Consider the following 20,332-nt stretch of genomic DNA (forward strand, 5'->3'; position numbering starts at 1 on the left):
GTACATCTAATTGTTGCAATGGGTCCACCTGCATCGCTAGTTAAACGAATTGGTTTTTTTCCCTTCCCCTCCGCAAATTATACCAACATCAAATGCAGTGAAACATGGGTTATACCTTGGGGGAGGGGCATACAAAGCAACATAGAAATCTTCTTATAAATATGTTAGAAAAATTGCATGAAAGGAAAAAAACAAAAAACAAAAAAAACATTTGAATACTTATCTTGGGGTTCATTCCCCTAACATCAACTTATCTGAACTTTTCTGCTTGTATCAGACACATACTAGTTATTGCAAATAAGGAAAGCATGGGATCTATGTTTCCTTGGGCCTGGCTTACTTCACTTCTTTGGGCCTGGCTTAATTTACTTAATATAATTTTTTCCAAGTCTTTCCATTTCCTAACAAACTGGGTGATGCCATTCTTTCTGATAGAGGCATAGAAATCCAGTATACACACACACACACACACACACACACACACACACACACACACACATTTTCTTGATCCATTCCTTTAGTGTGGGGCATCGGGTTTGGTTATGTAGCTTAGCTATGGTAAATAATGCTGCAATGAACATAGTTTTGCTAGTAGATTTAGTATGGTCTTGTTTGAGATCATTTGGGTGAATGCCCAAAATGAGATTGCTGGGTCTTAGGGGTGCTCTGTGTAGTCTTTTGAGGAACCTCCATACTACTTTCCAAAGCCTTTGAACAAGTTTAAACTCCCAACAACAATGCATTAAGGTTCCTTTCTGTCCACATCCCCTCCAGCATCTGTTCTTTTAAAAATCTGGAATGCTTCACGAATTTGCGTGTCATCCTCAGTCAGGGGCTATTCTTCTTTTTATTGTTCCAATGTTAGTGTATGTGCTACCGAATTGAGCACAGAACATTTTTTATATATAAAGTGTAATTGATTTTCTTAAACTAGACAATTCCACAAAAATTAAATTCAAAAGAATTGTCGTGAAATTTTAGAACAATGTATTTCTTACATAAGAACACTTTTAAGAATAAAGTCAAGATTGACATGTCAAAAACAAAATAATTCCAGTTATTTATTGTTCAACGGATGTGTAGGGGGAGGAATTCAATTATTCTGTACAAGGAACCTGTCATAATGAACACTATAGATAGTGTTAAGGTTTGTTAAAAGTTTTAATGTTTTCAATATGTTTAATTGTGGGAATTTGCTCATATATGCCAAAATTAAGACTATTTAGCAGATTGTAAAACATTTCCATAAAGCATTTAAGATTCATGGTAGCAGTCATATACTACTAAGTATGTACATTTCAGAGTTTATAGAAACTTTACTAATGAGAAGTTGCAAAGTGTTTGTGTAAAGAAGCAGAGTGAAGATTTAAGATATTAACTTCACAGTTTCTGTCAAAATTTAAGGGCTTCCTTACTTTATATGTTAGTGAGGAACAAATGATGGTAGAAGCCATATACAAATGATGAGATGAACCATAAATAATAATCTTATTGGATAACTTTAAACGCTACTCATAGCCTATAAAATTCTTGTTGAACATCATAGACTTAGACAGTTTTAAATGTACAGCAATATAAGAAAATAATAAATCGAATATGTAGTACATTTCAAATACTGGAAACAGTGGTAAATGTTTTGTTTTTTATTTTATTAATCATTAATATTTATGTATTGGTTTTCCTTATTTGTAGCATTGTTTTCCTTGTTGTAATATAATACAACTTTTTGTAAGCCATCATTAAGAAGTACTTTGAGAATGTTATTGAATTGGCCACATCGTTTTTTATAGGTATATGTGAATTTACAATGAGCAAAATTAGTAAGAAAAAAATATTGATTAAAATTTTATCAATTAGAATCTGAATCAGGAGTGTTGATAAATGTCCACACCTAAAAGCATAGCCCTAGACTTAAGCACTAGTGTTACAATCTTGAGCACACAAAAGTGAGACTGTGTTTTGTTTTGTTGGTTGTGGGGCTTGAACTCTGGGTCCTGGTTGCTGTCTCTCAGCTCTTCAGCTCAAGGCTAGTGCTACTACTTGAGTCACAGCACCTCTTCCATCTTTTTCTGCTTATGTAGTGCTGAGGAATCAAACCCAGGACCTCATGCATGCAAGGCAACACTCTACACTGAACCACCTTCCCAGCACCTGAGAGACTTATAAAAAAAATCATCTAAATAACATTTACTTTCTGCTTTGGGTTATATAATGAAATAAAGAATATCTTTTTATGTTTTCTGAATGGTCATACTTCTAAATTTATATTAAATTCAGCCACTTTTTCCTTTTCTTTTTTCTTTCTTTTTTCAATTTTTAAATTTTTTATTGTGAAAATACTGTACAGAGGGGTTACAATTACATGGGCAAGATAATGAGTACATTTCTTATCAAGCATTGCAGCCTCCTCCTTTGTTTCCCATTCCTATCCCTTCCACTTTATCCTTCTCAAAGTCATGTAATATCTCTGAGAGTTTGCTTCTGTAAATATTGTTTCTGCATTGATAATTTATTCTGAGTCATTTTAATTTTTTTTATCAAAATCACTTTATATTTTATGGTTTTTATTGTTTTTTTAAGTGTGAAAATAACAGACAGAGGGGTTACAATTACATGGGCAAGGTAATGAGTACATTTCTTATCAAGCATTGTTGCCTACTCCTTTGTTTCTCCTTACTATCCCTTCCCATCTCACCCCCTTTACAACCCATTCCCCCTCCCCTTTCCCCAACCCGAAGTTGTAAAATTCGTTTTTCGACATAATGTCTTGTATATCTCATTGGTGCAATGGGTCCACCTGTATCCATATTTAAAAAAAAATTTTCCCTTCCCCTCCACAAATTATACCAACCTCAAATACAGTGAAAACAGGGGTTATACCATGCGGGAGGGACATACAAAGTAACAAAGAAATCATCTTATGAATATGTTAGAAATAATTGCAGGAAAGAAGAAAATTTTGAATTCTTATCTTGGGGTTCATTTCACCTAACATAAACTTATGTAACAATTTCTGCGTGTCTCAGACATACACTAGATATTGCAAATAAGGGAAACCATGTTTCTTTGGGCCTAGCTTACTTCACTTAATATGATTTATTCCAAGGTTTCCATTTCCTAACAAATGGGGCAATATCATTCTTTCAGATACAGACATAGAATTCCATTGTGTATATATACATTTTCTTGATCCATTCATCTACTGAAGGGCATCTGGGTTGGTTCCATATCTTAGCTATGGTAATGCTGCAGTAAATATATTTGTGCTGGTAGCTTTAGTATGGTCTTGTTTGTGATCATTTGGGTAAATGCCCAAAAGTGGGATTGCTGGATCATAGGGAAGCTCTATGTGGAGTCTTTGTAGGAATATCCATACTACTTTCCAAAGTGGTTGAACAAGTTTACACTCCCACTAACCATGCATTAAGGTTCCTTTTTGTCCACATGCCCTCCAGCATCTGTTGTTATTAGAGTTCTTGATTATAGCCATTCTAACTTGGGTGAGGTGATATCTCAATGTTGATTGATTTGCATTTCTTTTATGGCTAGGGAGGTTGAGCATTTCTGCATGTGTTTTTGTTCACCCTCCTTTCCTCTTCAGAGAAGTTTCTCTTTATGTCTTAAGCCCACTTATTTATTGGGCAGTATTTTCTTTGAGTATTTGTGTTGGGGGATTTTGATTTCCAGGTCTCTTTTAGATATGAAACCTTTGTAGGTTGTATGGCTAGTGAAGATCATCTCGGATTCCCTGGGCTTTCTATTGATCCTGCTAGCTATGTCCTTTGCCATGCAGAAGCTCTGCAATTGCATGCAATCCCATTTGTCCAACCTTTCTTTCATTTGTTGTGTTTCTGGGTCTCTATTAAGAAAATTTCAGCCTGTGCCAAGGAGACCTATGGTTTCTCCTATTCCATCCTGTAATGTTTTCAGAATATCTGTTTTGACTCCGAGGTCTTTGATCCATTTGGAGTTGATCCTGGTACAGGGTGATATATAAGGATCTAGCCTTAATTTTCTACAAGTGATTAACCAATTTTGCCAGTGCCATTTACTGAACAGCCTGTCTTCCTTCGATTTTATATTTTTAGATCCTTTATCAAATATTAAATGATTATGGGTCTGTAGGTTCATTTCTGAGTTTTCAATTCTATTCCATTGTTCCTGAGTTCTTTTCTTGTGCCAGTACTAAACTGTTTTAATTACTATGGCTTTGTAGTAGAGTTTGAAATCTGATATTGATATTCCTCCAACAATATTCTTTCTGTTAAGGATGACTTTTTGCAAATGGGGGTCTTTTGTTGTTCCATATTAATTTTTGGATTGCCTCTTCTATTTCCTTGAAGAATGCGGTTGCAATATTGATAGGTATGGCATTGAACTTGTAGATAGCCTTGGGAAATATTGCCATTTTCACAATGTTCATCCTTCCTATTGAGGAGCATGGGAGGTTTTGATTTCCTTTTTCAGATTTTTAAAGTTTTCATCAGAGAAGTCCTTCACTTCTTTGGTTAAGTTAATTCTTAGGTATTTTATTTTTGTGGGGCTATTACAAATGGAAAAGCTTTCTTGATTTGAGCCATGCTTTTCTCGTTGTTGGCATACAGAAAAGCCATTAATTTTTGAGGGTTAATTTTATACCCAGCTATTTTGCCAAAGTTTTGAATCAGCTTGAGTAATTTGGGAGTGGAATCTGTGGGATTCTTTAAGGACAAGATCATGTCATCTGCAAAGAGGGACAATTGTACTTCTTCTTTCCCTATTTGCATCCCTTTTATTTTGGCATATTGTGTTATTTCTGTAGCTAGGCATTCTAATATTAAATTGAAGAGAAGTGGAGAGAGTGGGCATCCTTGTCTTGTTCCTGAGTTAAGAGGAAATGGCTTTAGTTTTTCACCATTAATTATAATGCTGGCTGTAGGTTTTCCATATACAGCTTTTATTGTATTGAGGAATATTCCATGGATTCCTAATTTTTCCAGAACCTTCATCATAAAGGGGTGTTGGATTTGGTCCAATGCTTTTTCTGCATCTGTTGAGATAACCATGTGGTTTTAATTCTTGCTCTTGTTGATGTGATAAATTATATTAATTGATTTGTGTATATTGAACCAGGTTTGCATCCCTGAAATGAATCCTGTATGATAGTGGTGTATGATTTTTTGGATGAATAGTTGAAGTCGATTGGCCAAAATTTTGTTGAAAAGCTTTGTATCAATATTCATCAATGAAATGGGTCTATAGTTCTCTTTCTTTGATGATTCCCTGCCTGTTTTGGGCATGAAGGTTATGATGGCTTCATTGAATGAGGTCGGTAGTGAACTTTCTCTTTCAATTTCATTGAAGAGTTGGAGGAGTACTGGGTGTGAGCTCTGTTTTGAAGCTCTTGTACAATTCCGCTGTAAATCCATCTGGTCCTGGGATTTTCTTAGATGGGAGGTCTTTTATTGCTGTGTCTTGATATTGGCCCCTTAAGATGTTTTAACTCATCTTGGTTTAGTATTTGCATGTTGATAATTGCTAACAAAAGGTCCATTTCTGCCAAGTTTTCAAACTTATTAGCATAAAGGTTTGAAAATATTCCTTTATAATGTTCAGAATCTTGGTTGTTTCTGTTTCGATGTTTCCATTCTCACATCTGAGTTTATTTACTTGGGTGTGTTTCTTCTTTTTCTGATAAGATTTGCTAATTGTCTGTCAATTTTGTTAATTTTTGCAAAGAACCAAATCTTTGTTTTGTTGATTCATTCTGTTTTTTCGTTTATTCTAATTTGTTTAATTCTGATTTAATGTTAATTATTTCTTTACATCTATTGAATTGGGGTTTATCTTACTGCTTTTTGTCTAGGTGGTTCAGATGTCTCATTAAATTGTTGGTTTCAGATCTCTCTATTTTGTTGGTGTAGGAACTCAGAGCTATAAATTTGCCTCTGAGTACTGCCTTTGCAGTGTCCCAGAGGAGCTGGTAATTTGTGTGTTCATTTTTGTTGAATATCATGGACATTTGAATTTCCTTTCTAATCTCTTCCCTGAACCCCTGTTTATTTAACAGTGTGTTGTTCAGCCCCCATGTGATACAAGACTTTTTTTTGGTGGCTTTTGGTGTTGAGTTCTAATTTTATTCCCTTGTGGTCTGAGAGAATGCAAGGTGTAACTTGGGCAAGTTTGCTTTGTGACCTAAAATGTGATCTCTTTTGGAAAATGTTCCATGTGCTGGAGAGTAAAACATGTATTCTGATGCTACTGGGTGAAATATTCATTCAATAGATGTCTGTTAAATCTATTTGCTCTATGCAGTTGTTTAGATCTGTGGTTTCTCTGTTAATTTTTTGCCGATTTGATCTATATAGTGGGCATAGTGTTGTGTTAAAATCCTCAACACTTAATATCTTTGGATCTATGTGAGATCTGAGGGAAAATAGTGTCTCTTGGATAAATTTGGGCACTCCATTGTTTGGCGATTCCATATTTAGAATTGTAATATCCTTCTGAAGTAGAGAACCCAAAAGTCATATGTAGCGACCTTCTTTATCTCTTTACACTAATTTTAATTTGAAGCATATTTTATCTGAAATTATTATTGCAACTCCTTCCTGTTTATGGCAGCTGTTTGCCTGGTAGATTTTATTCCAGCCTTTCATTATCAAAATGTGTTTGTTTTTATGGGCAGGGTGTGACTCCCGAAAGCAGGAGATAGAGTTATCCTGCTTTTTAATTCAACTAGACAGACTATTTCGCTAAATTGGAGCTTTAAGTCCGTTAATGCTGAGAGGTAGGACTGAGAGGTGTTTGGTAGCTCCTGCCATGCTATCCATCTCCTTGGGGGTTGTGGAAACTTGGTTCTTCCTATGGTTCTTGGATTCTCAGTTTGGGTGGTTTCTTAGCCATTATTGTGGTCTTGTTGGTTTTCTGTTTGTAGGTCATCTTTAAGTATTTTTTATAGGGCTGGTTTGGTGGAGATATATTTTTCAGTTTTTCTTTGCAATGGAAGGTTTTTATTTGACCTTCGGTTATGAAGGATAGTTTAGCTGGGTACAGTATTCTTGGTTGAAACTTGTTTGTCTTTAAGGCATGGCATACAGCCTTCCAGGCTCTTCTTGCTTTAATTATCTCTGCTGAAAAATATAAGGTGATTCTAATTGGTTTTCCTTTACAGGTGATTGATCTTTTCTCCTTGACATCTTTTGGAAATTTTTGTTGGTCTGAATTGATCCTGTGTGGATTAGAATGTGACAATGGGAAATGCTGTTCTGGTCTGGTCTATTTGGGGTTCTACAAGCATCTTGTATCTGAATAGGCCTATCTTTTTGTATGTTTGGGAAGTTCTCTGCTAGGATTCTATTAAACAAATTTCCTAGACAGTTAACTTCTATGTCTAGGTGTTCCTCTACACCAATTGTCCTCAGAATAGGCCTTCTGATTGCGTTTTCCAAATGTTGAATAGATCTATCATGTTTCTTGGATTTGTCTTGGAGAATTGTATGTTCTTTCTCTATAATACCTAGGCTGTCTTCAATCCCTGAGATTCGATCTTCTGCATGGTCTAACCTACTGTTATGTCCTTCTACTTGGTTTTTTATTTCTTTTCCTTCTAATTGGTCGGCTTTGATGGCTTCAAATTCTTTGTTGGAGCTTTGTTTTAGATCTTGTATGAACTTCTTTACTTCTTTAATTTGGTGTTCTCAAATCACTTAGTTGATTGGTTATGGTTTACTTGGACTTCCTTTCCTCCTGTCGTGCTCCGTTCAGCATTCCCTTTGTGGTCTTTCTGAATCCTTTCAGCTGTTTATAGATTCCATGAATGCCTCTATTGATCTTTGTTTATTCTCATACCACTTTCACAATTCCTGTGTTACTCTTTGATTAACTTCCTGTAGTTCTCTTTGACTTTTCTTAGCCTGCTCACACAATTCCTGTCTCTCTTTGTCTGTTCTCTGCCTGCTCACGCAATTCCTTTCTTTCTCTTTGACTCTTCTCAGCCTGTTCACGCAATTCCTTTATTTCTCTTTGTTCTCAACCTGTTCAAGCAATTACTGTATCAATCTTTGAGTAGTTTCCTCACAGTCACGAGATTTCTATATTAATGTTTGGTTTGCCTCCTCTCTCTCTCCCTATCACGTTCAAACTGAGTCCTTTTCTAGCTTTCATTCTTTTCATTCACCAGGTTTACCAGTAATGTTTGTAGTGCTTTGTGGGAACTCTCCTCTGGATTATTCATTAACTGTTGTGTCACTGGATTATCATAAATGAGAGTTGAGATAACCACACTTGCCATTTTTCTCGTGTTTTCCGGCTTGTTCTGCACACTTGATATGAAAGTGAGACCAATTTTTTGCTAAAACACTATTTTAAGGCAAGAATCATCCAAAGTCCTGTAGTTGCACAGTCAAAATGGCTGCAGATACAACCTAGTTCAACAGATACCATCTATTCAACATCAAATAACTATGCATTATTGGGCTAAGAACACAAAGACGAATTTTTCAAATCAGAAATTATTATGTTTAGGGAGAAATGTGGGGGAAAATAGGATTAGAAGTATGTGGAGAGGTTAAAGTAAATTTAACCAAGTCCTAATCTCTGAGAGGGAAAGGGATTGGACAGAATGATAGGAGAGAAATTAAAAAGAAGAAAATCAAAAATGTAAAAATAAAAATTTAAATTTAAAAAGTGAAACACTTAAAAATTATGTAACTTTAAAGAAATGACATTGAGAGAAGAAAAGGATAGGATGACAGGAGGGGGATGATAGAAAGGAGACATGAAAAACTAAAAAATAAAAATTCTTAAACGTATTTACTTGAAAATTATGTGGTACAAAGATATAATACTTCTATTAAAAAGTTAAGCCTGGGGCCAGGGATTTAGCCCAGTGGAAGGGCGCCGGCCCGACGCACGCAAGGCCCTGGGTTCAGTCCTCAGCCCTGGGAAAATAAAAGACAAAAAAAGTTAAGCCTAAAAGTTTGTAAATTAAGTAATACATTTCTAGATTAATTATGTACACAATGGGGGATAAGTTCTAGCAATCGTTGATGGGTATTTATCTGGGGATTAGGCAAAACAGCAATTAAGTCACGCAAAAAAAAAAGAAAAACAAAAAAATGAAAAGAATGAAAAAATTTAAAAAATTTTAAAAGGACCAAAAAGTCAATAGTGATTTTTTTTAAAATAAGCAAACACACACACACACACACACACACACACACACACACACACACACACACACACACACATCTAAAATAAAAATTAGGAGAAGAAGAAAAAAAAAGATTAACAAAAAATTTTTTTAAAAATGGTACCAAAAAGAGTTCTTTAATTTTTTTTTGGTGAGGAGGGTGAGGAATGGGAAGATCCTGTATCTCCCCTCTGTCTGTAACCAGTCTCTTCGTGGAGTCAGTGGTCTGCTTGTGGTGTTTGGTTTTCCTGTGGCTTGATTGATTTCTTACATCAGTTTGTTTGAGCAGTCAATAAAATGCTCTGCTTTATCTAGGATTTTTTGATCCTCCTTCAGGCAGTTCAGTGGGAGGGAGATCTGCTTTGAGTATCACGAAAGAGAAAGATGACTGTTTCCTCTAGTTTGGAAATGTTGTGATGAGGCTAAGTTCTGGGTAGGGTTGAGGCGTTTCAGCAAACAGTAGCTTTTCCCTGAGGGGCTAGCTCCTGAGACACTCCCAGACCCCAGCCTAGAGCCATTCACAAGGTTTATTTACTGAATTTCAATTGATTGCCTAGGCTGCTGTAGGTAGGGGCAGCCTCTGGTTCTGTTAACCCAGTGAAGATAGTCACTCCTCTGTGGGGCAGAACTCTCTCTGCTTGGCCTAGGTGACTTTCTCCTGGGTGGATCTGAGCCTGGAAGCTCAAGTCAGATTCCTATGACCTGCTAAATGACTCTTTTGTTTTCTTCCAAGACCCTGAGTTGGAGCTAGTTGCTCAGCCTGGCCTTTCTCAGTATCAAAGATGATGTCTGGTGGAGGGGAGGGGTAGCCTTCCCTCCTCTGCTCCATGAGAAGGAGTGAGGATGTCAGGATTCTACTCAGACAGGAGTCTTTGTTCCTGGGTATCTCTGGTCTGTGATCTGCAGGATAAATTTATCTGCTCCTTGTCAGTTCTTGTTGGTGTTGAGTAGAATCTGCTCACCCACTGCATATGACGCCTTTGTCCTGGACTCTCTGTTTTAGATATGGTGGTTATGGGTGCCGCAGCCGCTGCCCCAACCGTGGCTACTGGCAAGTGCTCAGATCTGTCTTCTTGCCTGGATCTTCCCTCTCTAGCCAAACTCTGTGTACAGTGATGGCACACTTGGTGTGATTATCTAGGCTAGTACTGTTCACTGGAACACTAAAACTGCTTTGTATGTGAGAGCTTGTTTAGCCTCCAGGTTCTCCTCTACCATTTCCTCCGACCTCCATGAAACTCTATATTTTATGTTGATTGGTTATTATACAACAAATACCTTCAAATGTACATGTAGTATCTAAAGATAGCCATGTGAATATTCTCATACAGCTCTTATTTATCTGTTATGCACTTTCAGTATTATTATATTTCTCTCTCTCTTATGCTCTCTCTCATTCCCTCACTTTCTCTTTCATGCTTCATGTCTGCTACTTAGAATTTCTGGTGGTCTACTATTATCCTTCAGGATCCACTGGTTTGTGAGAACATGGTAATACAATCAGTTACCCTTGCCTTATTTAAGAGTTACAACTGTGATGTGTTATTATTATTTGCCATTCTAAATAGTAAAACAACAGATCTAGGAATTCATTTTCACTTTTATTACTATTATAAATTTTATCTCCCTAGGAATCATTGGGATGGATAAGATACTTTTAAGCTGTGACCTAAAAGTACTTTTTCTTTTACAAACAACCTTTTACTTTGAGTATCAGTGAGTAACTACATGTAATGAAACAAAGCTATCCTATGGAAAGTAGACTGAAGTTGTTCACAGGGATGAAAAACAAGATAATGGGGAAGTGAGTACATCATAGAGCACAGATCATCAGAGCAGTTTATCATGTATGCTTGTGAGAATGACAATATGTTAGGAACTATAGATTAAATCACTGAACACTTGATATATATATGCAAATATATTTATATATTTCTATTTGTTTATATATGCATATATGTATGTGCCCTTATATATGTACACATGTATGTTACTATCCTCGCAAATACACACATACATATACTCAGGTATACATGTAAGCATGGAGAAAGACACATAGTTACAGTCAACACAAATTTCACTAGTTGTTGAATATGACTTAGACGGAATGCTTGGAACCAAATATGTTGAAGATGCATTTGTCTCTAAGAGTTCTTTTACCATTCCTCTTACCTCTTAAAACTGGTACATTTTAACACATGAGATTCGACTTGCAAAATGCAGTACAAGTGATAGCAAGTCATTCGGAAATCTCAGTAACTAAAGGTCATATGGTGTCTCCCTGCTCCCTATGGAATGCTCGCTCTTGTAGACACTCTCAACAACCAAAGTAGCAGAAGAATATCCTATCAGAGTATATACTATCAGTGCGGGGTTGGAGGGAGGATTTGGGTGATGTGAAAGGAAGGGATGCTAGGGGAAAAACAAAGGATTGGGTAACAATGCTCAATAAGAAATGTACACATTACCTTCCCTATGTAACTGTAACCCCTGTGTACAGTGTCTTTACAATAAAAATATATATTAAAAAAGATACAAGGAAAACTTCTGTACTTATGTGAAGTTGTATTTATCACTCAATATCAGTAAGGTATTGGTTTTAGGACCACAGGCATAGTAAAATTTTGGATCCGCAAACATTTTACTTGAACACAGTATATTATTTACATTAGAATGTGTCCACAACCTAGTTCAGTGTAATTGCTATGAAACGTTTTACTACATTTTATGTTTGAAGTGGAAAATAAAAGTATATGCACTATCAACAGAAACAATTTTTTTCAATTTGTTTTGTCTTTTTGCATGCATTTTGTGGATGGAATTGGGAGAAAAATTTTGAAAAGCTCAAATTTCATCACCAAGAGCTGTCTGCAAAATATAAAAGGATCTAATACAGCATATTGAATAATATGGAACTCTAAGGAGAAGTACTTGAATTGAGACATTATCAGAAAATCTAACCACGCAAGGACTTTTAGAAGTGCTGCTGCTAGATTTCTAATGGAGAGCTTTCATAACCCTTTGTGAAAAACAAGTCAGAATCTCATTGAATTGTAGATGGTTTTCCCTCACCTTTCTCTCAAGCTCAGTCATTATCAATCAACATATAGCTAATCTTGAATAATCCTCTAATAACAAAATGTTAATGGAATGTTCATATGCAGAAAACCTGGGAAGGCAAACTTTTTCCAGTTAAGACAATCTGTATTCTATGCTCCAGAAGAGAGAAAACTAGGTAAGCATCCATTTACAACCTTCTGAATAGTTCTGATTCTGCCCTCATCAGTTATTTATCCATACCTGTGATGGAGTGAGAGGATTTTAAAAGAATTTCGTGATCTAAAATTTAAATTTAAATGTGGAATGAAATTAGTTCCAATACATTACATTAAGATATTTAGAAGCAAGTGAAAACCCTAAAGGTCTATAAGTTTTTATTGGAAGTATAAGGATATTGGAATTTGGTTCTCCATATTTTAAGCAATTTGCAAGAAGAATTGGCAAAATACAATTTACATTTGGAGTAGACTTGTCACACTTATTTTTGTATATTGAAAGGAGCAAAAGCCTCAACAATATGTCAATGCTATCCTCTTATTTATCTCTAAAGCTTTATGCACCTGATCCATTAACATTAAAATTTCAAAAAAATAATTTTTAGCTAGTTGTCCAAAGGGGTTTTGCTTCATCATGTCAGTGTTGAATAGAGTATATGTGCATTTCAATGTACAATGCATCTGGGTCATTGTCAACCTTTCCATTTTTCTTTCTTTCTTTACCCCAAACCAACATATCCCTTCAAGTTTCCTAATTATATTCTCACTTATGTATATTGAGTTATATGACTGTATTAGTCCACCATTTCACTCTCCATTCTTCTGCCCTACTCCCTATATGCTCAGCTCTCCCTTTTAAGACTTATTTCATCTTCATGGGATTTTGTTAAATATCTCTGCCCTTGGTATGTGGCTTTGGGTTTGCCATATGCTCTCTTCCACGTTTGACCTACATAAATGAGGATATTTCTCCATTTTTCTAACCTCTGAATGCCCGAAATAGGTCATTAATCAGGGTATCTATTTCATTTTTTAAATTTCAAATATAATATAAACTTTGTTTGGACTAGTCATTTTCTAAAAATGAGTGATATTCATCAACATTAATATTTTGGTACCTTTAAGTAAATTGAGACTGTAGTAACCTTGATGATAATAGTAACCAATCTATTTTAAGTAGATTGAGATGTAACTAAAGTATTTTCATTATATTTATTTCTTAGTGATCATTCCTGTAATGATTAAATGAGACTTTTCCATCCAGTTTAGGTTAAGAGCGTTAAGTAATGGACTAGATCGCAAGTAAATCCGAAACTGTTTTAGGCTACGAGGGTTCAGGAAAAGGTAGGATCAACGCATACTACAGTATTTTTCCTGATAAGAGAATTTGAGGACAAGTTATTTTATAATGGTTCATGTTATGGAACCAATAACTTCAGAGGAAGAGTCAGAAAATTTGTGGGAATCAGGGCAATCTGAAACTCATTTCCAGAGTGCAAACTGATTAAACTAGAGCATTTTTTTTTTTTTTTTTTTTTTTTTGCCGGTCGTGGGGCTTGAACTCTGGGCCTGGGCGCTGTCCCTCAGCTCTTCAGCTCAAGGCGAGCGCTCTACCACTTGAGCTACAGCGCCACTTCCTAGAGCATTTTTCTTAAACATTAGAATTGGTCTATCATTAGGGTGAAAGTTAGGTTTCAGTTGCAGCTGTGGTTAGTGTTAGCATTAAGGCAATGGAAAGTTTAGGGTCAAACTGAAACTATCTTCAAATAACAAGTCATGTTAGAATTAGGATGAATGTGAAATAGGAAACTTCTAATTATATTAAGATTAGGATATGGTTAGTGTGAGTGTTAGCCTCAATATTCCAGTTTAGGTTAGAGTTACAAAAATGGCAAGATAATGAGTAAAACTACAAACTTTTTTTAGAGAGATAAGTTGAATAAAGGTAGAATGAATAAATGTAATGTATTTGTATGGCTTTTAGAATCCAAAGGCTATTAGTTCTATGGTTAGGGGTACAGTTCTAGTTCAGGTTAGACTTAGGCTTAGGGAAGGGTAAGCTTTAAGGTAAAAACTGAGTTTTCTGCTAACATTTTCAAGTAAAATAAGTGTGAAATTTACCAAAAACTACAGAGTTTTCCTAATATTCCTATTCAGGGCTCAATAAGGTTAAATTTAGAGTTAGGGTTCTAGTAAGGTTTAGATTTATAGTTAGAGTTAGGAACTAGAGTATAATTTAAGTAAACCTGCAACTTATTTTTGGAGATAGAGGAGTTCAGTAAAAGTTAAGATTACTGGAAACTATGATAGTTTTCATGATATGAACATTTGAGGTTAATATTCATAATAGGGAACGATTTCAGAGTCCAAGTCAGGGAATCCGTAGGATTTGGAACAAAGTGTAAATAAATCATTTCAAAGACAATGAGTACCTGTTAGTATATATTTTCCATTAATTTTAGGATTGGGTTAATATTATCATCAAGGTTACTCTTAGGGTTCTGACCAGGATTAGAGTGAGGATTATGGAAATGGAAGGTTGAGAACTTGTGTGATTTACTTCCTTCGTGTATGTATATGTCCTATTCTAAGGCTTGAACTCAGCGCTTGGATTCTATCCCTGAATATTTTGCTGTAGGCTAGCATTCTACCACGTGAGCCATGATTCCACTTCCAACGTTCTTTGGCAGTGAATTGGAGGTGAGAGTCAGTCTCACAGATTTTCCTATCCAAGCTGACATTGAATTGAGATCCTAAGATCTCTGCCTCCTGATTAATGGTAAGATTAAATTCACTTCTCTTCAATCTAGTATTAGCATGCCTAGCTACAGCAATAAGGCAAGATGCAAACATAAAGGGGACCAAGATGAGGAAAGAAGAAATAAAACAATCCCTCTTTGCAGATGACATGATCTTGTATTTAAAGAATCCCATAGACTCCACTGCCAAATTATTCTAGCTGATTCAAAACTTTGGCAAAGTAACAGGGTATAAAATTAACACCCAAAAATCAATGGCTTTTCTGTATGCCAACAACGAGAAAAGTGTGGCTGAAATTAGGAAAGCAACTCCATTTGTAATAGCCCCACAAAAAATAAAATACCTAGGAATTAACTTAACCAAAGAAGTGAAGGACCTCTATGATGAAAACTTTAAAAACTTGAAAAAGGAAATCGAAACAGAACTTAGAAAATGGCAAAACCTCCCATGCTCCTGGATTGGAAACATTAACATCGTGAAAAGGGCAATATTTCCCAAAGCTATCTACAAATTCACTGCAATACCTATCAAAATTCCAACCTCATTCTTCAAGGAAATAGAAGAGGCAATCCAAAAATTCATATGGAACAATAAAAACCCTGAATAGCACAAACGCTCCTCAACAGAAAGAAAACTGCTGGAGGAATATCACTACCAAATTTCAAACTCTATTATAAAGCCATGTAGTCAAAACACCTTGGTACTGGCATAAGAACAGATGTCAGGACCAATGTAATAGAATTGAAATCTCAGAAATGAACCCACAGACCTATAGCAATCTAAACTTCAATAAGGGCGCTAAAAAAATAGAATGGAAGAAAGACAGCCTAATCAGTAAATGGTGCTGGCAAAATTGGTTAACTACTTGTAGAAAACTAAAGCTAGATCCTCATATATCACCCTGCACCAGAATCAACTCCAAATGGATCAAAGACCTCGGAGTCAAAGCAGACACTCTGAAAACATCACAGGATAGAATAGGAGAAACCCTAGGTCTCCTTGGCGCAGGCCGAAATTTTCTTAATAGAGACTCGGAAACACAACAAATCAAAGAAAGGTTGGACAAATGGGATTGCATAAAGTTGCAGAGCTTCTGCATGGCAAAGGACATAGCTAGCAAGATCAATATAAAGCCCACGTATTGGGAGAAGATCTTCACTAGCCATACAACAGACAAGGGTCTCATAGCTAAAATATGCTAGGATCTCAAAAAATTAAACCCCCCAACAACAAATCCTCAAAGAAACAACTGCCCAATAAATAAGTGGGCGAAAGACTTAAAGAGAAACTTCTCTGAAGAAGAAAGAAGGATGGCCAATAGACACATAAAGAAATGCTCAACCTCCCTAGACATAAAAAAAATGCAAATCCAAACAACATTGCAATACCACCTCACCCCAGTTAGAATGGCAAAAATCAAGCACTCTAATAACAACTGATGCTGGAGGGGATGTGGACAGAAGGGAATCTTACTTGGTTGTTGGTGGGAGTTTAAACTTGTTCAACCACTTTGGAAATCAGTATGGAGGTTCCTCAAAAGACTTCACATAGAGTTCCCCTAGACCCAGCAATTCCACTTTTGGGCATTTACCCAAATGTTTACAAACAAGACCACACTATAGCTACCAGCACAACTATGTTTATTGCAGCATTATTTAACATAGATAAGATATGGATCCAACCCAGATTCCCCTCAGTAGATGAACTGATCAAGAAAATGTGGTATAGGAGGTCTGGGAAATGGTGTAGGAGAAGCTGGAGTCTAAGTAAGCTCTCGCATAGAAAGCCGTTTTAGAGTTCCAGTGAATAGTCCTAAGCCAGAGAATTACACCAAGTGTGCCATCACAGGACAGAGATTTAGGGCAGAGAAGGAAACCTAGGCAAGGAGACACTTCTGAGCTTTTGCCAGCATCTGCCGCAGCGGCGGCTGCTGTGGCCACGGTGGGCGAGCACAGGAGCCATACCTGAGCAACAGAGAATCCGGAGCGAAGGAGCCAGATGCAGCAGGCGAGCGGATTCTACTCAACACCAGCAAGAACCGACAATGAGCAGACATCTTCATCCTGCAGTTTGCAGACCACAGACGACCCAGGAACTAAGACTCGGCGTGAGTAGAAGGCTGACGTCCTCACTCCTTCTCAGGGAGCAGAGGAGGGAAGGTCACCCCTCCCCCCCCCCCAGCACCAGTTATCTCCATCTTGGATACCGACAAAGCTCGGAGGAGCTGCTAGCTCCAACTCAGGCCTTGGAATAAAACAAGTCATTTAGCAGGTCACAAGACCTTAACGGCGGCGTGACCTGCCAGACTCAGCTCCACCCAGGGAAAATCACACAGCTCGGGCGCCAGCCCTAGGAGTGGGTTTCTTCACTGGGTAATCAGAGCCAGAGGCTGCCCCTCCCTCTAGCAGCCTGGACAATCAATTGAAATCAGTAAACAGAAACCCTGAGAATGCCCCCAGGCTGGGCTCTGTGAGGTTTTCACAAACTAGCCCTGGAAAAGCTACTGTCTGTTGAAAGGCCTCAACTCTACCCAGAACCTAGTCTCATCACTGCATCCCCCTCTTTTGTGATACTCAAAGCAGATCTGCCTCCCAATGAACTAGCATGGGAGGAGGATCGCCAAATCCTGGGTAAAGCAGAGCATTTTTCTGCCTGTTCGAACAAACTGACTTAAGAAACCAACCAAGCCACGGGACCACAAGCAGACCAGAGACTACAAGAGGCTGGTTAGGGACACAAGGGAGATACAGGATTTTTCCCACTCCTCCCAAAAAAAATCAAAGTTTTTTTTTTTTTTATTCTCTTCTTCTTCTTCGTCTTCTTTTTTTTATTTTTTATTTTTGGTACCATATATAAATTTTTTTTTTCTTTTCTAAAACTTTTTTTAATCTTTAATCTTTGCCTTTTTTGAAAAAAAAATTGTTTTCCAGAAACTTTTTTTTTCCTCTTATAATTTTTATTTTAGAGATACGTGAGTGTGCATTTTTCTTTCTTTTTTGGTCTTCTTTCACTTTTTTTTCTTTTTTTAATTATCTTTTTGTTTTTTGTTTAGCTCTACTGAACTTCTCATCTTTCTCTTCTTCCTTTCTTATCCTTTTCAACTTCTCCTCTCTTTCGTTCTTCTTTACGTGACTTAATTCTTGTCCTGCACATCCTCAGATAAACCCGTAGTTGAATATTAGACCCTATCCCCCATTGTGTACACATTTAAACCACAAATTTATTACTCAAGTCAAAACCTCTAAGACTTAAATCCCTTAATAGCAGTACTACCTCTTTATACCTATATAATATTTTGACAATTTTTATTTTAAAGTTTTTTCACATCTCCTATATATCCCTCCCCTTCTCTCAATAAATTCACCATCTTATCTAAATAGATTGTTATCAATCTACATAATTTTATTAATTTTTACCTTTCTATTTTTTCTGGTCTCTTTTCTTTTCCCGTTCCCTTTCTTCTTTTTTTCTCTCTCTCTACTTTCATCCTATCCAACCTATTTCCTGCTTTGAAATTAGGACTAAGTTAACTCTCCTTGAACCTCCCCACATCACTCTATTCCTATTTTTTTTTTTACCAACATCTCTCCCTAACCCTAATAATTTCTGGTCTTCCAAATTCTTCTTTGTGGTTCGTAGCCCATTAACGTATAGTTGTTTGATGTTGAATAGATGTATCTGTTGAACTAGATTGTATCTGTAGACTATTGACTGTGCAAATTCAGACTTCGGTTGATGCTTGCCTTAAGATAGTGGTCTAGCACATAACTGATGCTATTTTCATCTCAAATGGGCAGAGTAAGCCGGAAAAAGAAAAAGAAAAACGGCAAATCCGAGTATCTCAATTCCCAATCTTGATATTCAGTGGACAGAACAGATAGTGAATAATCCAGAGGAGAATTCCCAAATAGCTCTACAAACACTGCTGGCAAACATGATAAATCGAAGATTGAAAACATACAAAGGACTCTGTATGAGCGTGATAGAGAGAGAGCGGAGACAATCCAAAAGTTTATACAAGAATATCATAAGCGTGAGGAACCTACTCAAAAACTGATACAGGATTTGCATGAGCAGCTTGAGAATACTCAAAGAGAAAGGCAGGAATGGCGTGAACAGGCAGAGAACACTCAAAGAGAACTACAGGAATCCTATGAACGGGAGGAAGCTAATCAAAGAGTAATACAGGAATTGAGAGAGCAGGAAGAGAATACACAAAGATCACTAAAGGCATTCATGAGATCCATTAACAAAGAGCAGAAGGAAGTCAGGGAGACCACAAAGGGAATGCTTAATAGAACCCAAGAGAAGGAAGGGGAGTCCAAGGAAACCATAACCAATCAAATAAGTGATCTGAGAATAAACACTGAACCTCAAATTAAGGAAGTAAAGAAGTTCATACAAGATCGAAAACAAAGCTTCCACAAAGAATGTGAAGCTATCAAAGCTGAACAATTAGAAGGAAAAGAGATAAAAAACAAAGTAGAAAGTCTTGAATGCAGGTTAGACCATGCAGAAGATCGAATCTCAGGGATTGAAGACAGCCTAGATGTTATAGAGAAAGAACATACAACCATCCAAGACAAGTCCAAGAAATATGATAGATCTATCCAACACTTGGAAGACAATATCAGGCCTAATCTAAGGATAATGGGTGTAGAGGAGCACCTAGAAACAGAAGTTAATGCCCTAGGAAAATTAGTTAATAGGATCCTAGCAGAGAACTTCCCAAACATGCAAAAAGATACGAATATTCAGACACAAGAAGCTTTTAGAACTCCAAATAGACCAGACCAGAATAGGACATCCCACTGTCACATTATAATCCACACAGGATCAACTCAAACCAAGGAAAAGATCCTTAAAGCTGTCAAGGAGAAAAGATTAATCACCTATAAAGGGAAACCAATTAGAATCACCTCAGGTTTCTCAGCAGAGACAATCAAAGCAAGAAGAACCTGGAATGATGTATGCCATGCCCTAAAAACAAACAACTATCAACCAAGAATACTGTACCCAGCTAAACTCTCCTTCATAACTGAAGGCCAAATAAAAACCTTCCATAGCAAAGAAAAATTGAAACAGTACATCTCCACCAAACCTGCCCTACAAAAGATTCTTAAAGATGTCCTACACGTAGAAAACCAACAAGGCCAAAATAAAGGCCAAGAAACTGCACCCAAACTGAGAATCCAAGAAACATAGGAAGAACCCAGTTTTCGCAGCCCCCAAGAAGGTGGATAACATGGCAGGAACTCCAAAATACCTCTCAGTCCTTTCTCTTAACGTTAACGGACTTAATTCTCCAATTAAGCGAAATAAACTGTCTAGTTGGATTAAAAAA

General features: G+C 36.7%; 1 non-coding gene across 1 annotated transcript; it reads right to left on the bottom strand.

The window, feature by feature from the left end:
* Positions 1–787: 787 nt before the first annotated feature.
* Positions 788–889, bottom strand: LOC122114075. Its single transcript, XR_006148527.1, has one exon. It is a non-coding gene; the product is annotated as a U6 spliceosomal RNA (small nuclear RNA).
* Between the last annotated feature and the right edge of the window lie 19,443 nt (positions 890–20,332).

Source organism: Dipodomys spectabilis, unplaced genomic scaffold, assembly GCF_019054845.1.
Source record: "Dipodomys spectabilis isolate Male_0828 unplaced genomic scaffold, ASM1905484v1 ptg000105l, whole genome shotgun sequence".
Taxonomy (NCBI): Eukaryota; Metazoa; Chordata; class Mammalia; order Rodentia; family Heteromyidae; genus Dipodomys; species Dipodomys spectabilis.